The sequence below is a fragment of the Myotis yumanensis genome, unplaced genomic scaffold (assembly GCF_028538775.1).
Source record: "Myotis yumanensis isolate MYYU_CA2020_CCGP unplaced genomic scaffold, mMyoYum1.0.hap1 SCAF_1, whole genome shotgun sequence".
NCBI lineage: Eukaryota > Metazoa > Chordata > Mammalia > Chiroptera > Vespertilionidae > Myotis > Myotis yumanensis.
In genome coordinates this window covers 127891160-127896255 of record NW_027223752.1, presented here as the reverse complement: position 1 = coordinate 127896255, position 5096 = coordinate 127891160, and the positions used below count along the sequence as shown (strand labels likewise).

The following is a 5096-nucleotide window of genomic DNA, read 5'->3' as shown; positions in this document are numbered from 1 at the left end:
CCCACCCAACCCAATGGGGGTCCATAGGGACAGGCCGGTGTGGGGAGGGGGCTGTGGGTGGTTGGCTGGCTGGGCCCACCCCTGATCAGGTTGTTGGGGACCGATTGAGGGCCGGGCCGGCATAGGAGAAGGGCTGTAGGTGTTTGGCAGCCAACCCTGCCCCCGATCAGGGTGTTGGGGGATGATTGGGGCCTGGATCAGGCTGGTAGGCTGCGCAGTTTTTGTCATAGCCACCAATAATTCTGGTCATTCCACAATTCCGGTCACTGGGCTTTTATATATACTAGAGGCCCAGTGCACAAAAATTTGTGCCCTCGGCGGGGGGGAGGTCCCTCAGCCCAGCCTGTGCCCTCTCACAGTCTGGGACCTCTCGGGGGATGACCATCTGCTGGCTGAGGCCTGCTCCCCAGGGGATTGAGCCTAAGCTGGCAATCAGACATCCCTCTGGCAGCCCAGCAGCCCTTGGGGGATGTCCACTTGCCAGTGGGGAGCAGGCCTAAGCTGCAGTCGGACATCCTTAGCACTGCTAAGAAGGCAGGAGAGGCTCCCACCACCACCGCTGTACTGGCAGCCATCAGCCTGACTTGTGGCTGAGCAGAGCTCCTCCATGTGAGAGCACACTGACCACCAGGGGCCAGCTCCTGCATTGAGCATCTGCCCCCTGGTGGTCAGTGTGTGTCATAGTGACCAGTCATTCCCAGTCTTTCTGCTGTTAGGGTCAGTTTGCATATTACCCTTTTACTATATAGGATAGAGGCCTGGTGCACGGGTGGGGGCCGGCTGGTTTGCGCTGAAGTGTGTCCCAGATCAGGGTGGGGGTCCCTCTTGGGTGCCTGGCCAGCCTAGATGAGGGGCTGATGACTGTTTTCAGGCTGCCCGCACCCCCTTCCGGGTGGGGGTCCCCACTGGGGTGCCTGGCCAGCCTGGATGAGGGGCTGATGGCTGTTTTCAGGCTGCCCGAACCCCCTTCAGGGTGGGGGTCCCCACTGGGGTGCCTGGCCAGCCTGGATGAGGGGCTGAGGGCTGTTTTCAGGCAGGCCAAGCCTGCAACTGAAGCTCCCAGTCTCTCCTTTTTTTCTTTTTATTCTGGGATTTATTTACCTTCTGTAATTGAAACTTTGTTGTGGCTCCAGCTCCGAGGCAGGCTGGCTGAAAGCAGGTATCTAGTATTTGTTTAGCTTCTATAATTGCAACATTGTTGCTTAAAGTGCAGCTCAGAGCCCAGCCGCAGCAGGCAGGGAACCTTGGCTTCCTCCATCACTGGAGCAAGCAAGCCTCCTGCTCGCTTCAGCTGCCTTGCTGTGGACTGCCATCTTGGTTGGCAGTTAATTTGCATATCCTGCTGATTAGCCAATGGGAAGCATAGCAGAGGTATGGTTAATTACCATGTTTGTCTATTACTAGATAGGATAGATAAATGCATCCATCAGTTTTTCCTTGTATAATTTCTAATTCTGATATAGTTTAAATCAGCAGTGGCTGCTTTCATGTCTTCTTCCAAAAATATGTGAGTTAAGGTCTACCCTTTCTACCTGCACAAATGGCCCACTCTATTCCCCATCCTGCTGAAGAACAACAAAGCTCAAGAAGAGGATAGTTTAGGTGCTTTAATTCATTGAAATCTGTTAGTAAAACACATGATTAAATGATCCTATAATGCAGTGATTCTCAACCTTGGCTGCACATTAGAATCACCCGGGAATCTTTTTAAAATCCTGATTTCTGGGCTTCATCCTCCGGAAATTCTGTTTCTTTGTTACTAATGTTGTGGCCTCACCCCATAACAAAGAAACATAATTTCCAGAGGATGAGGCCCAGAAATAAGAATTTTACAAAGATTCCCAGATGATTCTAATGTGTAGCCAAGGTTTAGAACCACTGCTATAATGAATGCTTTTTAATTGGTTGGTATACTTGTATTTTTATTTTAAAGTATCTTCTATAATAGCACTCTTGCATTATATCTACATAGAATACAAGGCAAATTTGAAGATTGGCAAGTATAAAGTAAAATAAGACATCTGTATTTTGGCCATTTCCTCTATTCAATAAAATGGTTAGTAGGTTATTGCTATTAAATTAATAATAATTGAATCAATAAGTCATGAATTTCCAACAACTGTTTATTGTACAGACTGGTATTATGATTTTTTTGGTTGGGCAAGAAAGTCTGGACTTTTTCCTCTCACCCAAAATGCTCTTTGGCAACACTTTTCTGGACTTTGTGTGACAAAGGAAAAACACAACCTAGGGTCATTGATTGAATTTTACTTTGTAGCTTTCTGTTTGCAACATTCTTTCTGACTGAGCTATTATTTTTCTCATTGGCATTTCTTCAGAAGGCTGGTATAAATAAAAATGCCTTTCACTCTTAGATTTGTAGATATGGGGTGTAGAAGTGAACTAAAAGATTCTTAAGAATAAATTTTATTTTTTACAACATTGAGTTTACATATTTGCTTTATTCCCATAAATTTTTATTTTCTGTGTTCTTTCAATGACCTATGAAAAGTTGATTCAGCTCATGTTTTAAGCCTGTTGAAAATGTCTGGATGAAAAAAAGGATGGCTCCCATAAAAAGATATCCTCAATATTTGAGCAACAAGCCCCTTCTGTAATATAGGTAAAAAGTTGTAAAAGTAACCTCTTTCTGTTGTTTAGATTACACATTAATGTGTCTTTTCATGTCATTAGGAAGAAATTTTATCCATATCAAATACAAAAATATTCAGAGTTAGGGAACATTTAATTGTGTTCTTAAATTTTTATGTAAAAGTGAATGATAAATTATACATTGTATGGTGGCATCTGACAAAATTTACTAATATTAAAATTTAGAATTTCTTTTATCCAGAAAGTAATTTTACTATGTATAAATAGTAAAGTAAGTTTTATACAGTAACTTAATAAAATTATTCTTTAATTTATTTTTACCAAATATTAGATCTACAATTACCATTTGTAAGAGATGGTGGACATAAATAAAGATACAGACATTTTTAAGGTATAATTGATCTGCTGACATTATCTTATCTCTCCCTGCAAAATTTCCTATTAATAATTGCACCCAACAATTACTTATTGAACCCATATTTTATTTCAGGAGCTATGCATGAGGCTGGGTTGCAGTCAAAGAGACACTGTTTCTATTCACATGGAATCTAATTTCTAGCATGTCCAGTACCTACTGGTTATCTGGACACCCTTATTTTGAAATCACAACAGATACTCAAACTCTAAATTGTCAAGATCAGTCTTATTATCCTTTATCCTCTAAATATTTTTCTTTCTTTGCTAAATCATATACCCAGGAACTTAACCATATTCATGGGCTTCATCTTTGACTATTTTCTCCTTATGTTATTTCACAATAGGTTCTCTATATTTTATTAATGTTACCTCAGTAATATGTCTCAAATGCAAGTCCTCCTCTCTAACAATGCCTCAGTTCAGGCCTTCACCATCTTTTCCTTTGACTGTTATAGTAGACTTCTTTTTTTTTTCAACTGTTTAGTTTTTATTTCATACTCATAAATTTAACTCTGCAATCCAGCTAGACTGGGAAAGGGTAGGGAAATTATGGAACCCAATAAACTGGCAAGAGCACAAAGATTATAGAACATTCCAAGCAAATCGGAGTGAAGGGGTGTTCTCCTGAGCTACAGAAGGAATGGCCTGGTGGTTAAAATAAAACACAAGTCAAACTTATTAGAGTTGCCCACAGTCAGCAATGGTGATCTTCTTGCTGGTCTTGCCATCCCTGGACCCAAAGCGCTCCATGGCTGTCACAATATCCATGCCTTCCTTCACCCGGCCGAAGACCACATGCTTGCCATCCAACCACTCAGTCTTGGCCGTGCAGATGAAAAAGTGGGAGTCGTTTGTGTTCGGTCCAGCATTTGCCATGGACAAGATGCCAGGACCTGTATGTTTCAGGACGAAGTTCTCATCCTCAAGTTTCTCCCCATGGACGAACTTGCCGCCTGTGCCACTGTGGCGTGTGAAGTCACCACCCTGGCACATAAGTCTCGGAATCATTCTGTGAAAGCAGGAACCTTTATAACCAAATCCCTTCTCCCCAGTGCTCAGAGCATGGAAGTTTTCTGCCGTCTTTGGAACCTTGTCCGCAAACAGCTCGAAGGAGACGCGGCCCAGGGGCTCCCGTTGGCGGCGATGTTGAAGTACATGGTGGGGTTCACCATGGCTGGTCACGGGCAGCTTCGGGGCGGCGTCTGCAAAGCCAGTAGACTTCTAATTGTCTTCCTTGTCTTCCCTTCCTCTAGCCACATTCTCCTCAACACTTCCAGTAAAATTATCTTTTCAGCTTCTTCCTGAGGGGGGAAATATTAAATAAAAACACAAATAACAACTCCTTATCACTCTCCTCTGTTTCTTACTTGTTTGTTAATCTTTGTTGTCTAACATACAACATCCAAATTTACTTTCATTATGTACTAGAACATCTTCTACATTCATCTTTCCTAACTAATTCTCTAACACAATAGTCCATTACCCACCACTGTTTTATGCTGAAATCAGTCTAGAGGACTGAGCTATATTGTTAATATACAGCTCCCAGTTATATAAATCATTCAGGCTCTATATTTCTAAATACGTTTTTTTCATCTCCCTGTCATGTCTGTTTAACTTTTGTCTGTCTGTCTCTCATATTTCTATCTAACCTGAAATGGTGACTCATCTTTTATGAATATTCTAGAAATAGAGTTCAATCATTTGCTAAATATTTATTGAGCACCTATGATTAAAAGGTACTATAATTGGCACTGGGGATGCAGAGCATTGTTTTTAAATATTACATATTCATTTATTTAACAAATATTTATTGATTACCTACTCAGAGCCAAGCACTGTTCTAGACAGTAGTGATATAGCTGTGGACATTCTAGATAGGGTATTGATCCTATCAAGTTTACATTTCAGTGGACAGACAGATACTATTTGACAGTTCATTGAGATAGGTGATAGGTAGATCAGATGATAGATAGATGATAGATATAATCCTCTCATAGGATTTTAACTATAATAGAAGAAATTAAGAGAGGGAATATGATAATGGATGGAGAGCAAAAGGCTAT

General features: G+C 41.6%; 1 pseudogene; it reads right to left on the bottom strand.

Moving 5' to 3' along the window:
- Window positions 1–3680: 3680 nt before the first annotated feature.
- Window positions 3681–4202, bottom strand: LOC139005662 (peptidyl-prolyl cis-trans isomerase A pseudogene; annotated as a pseudogene).
- Window positions 4203–5096: the final 894 nt, after the last annotated feature.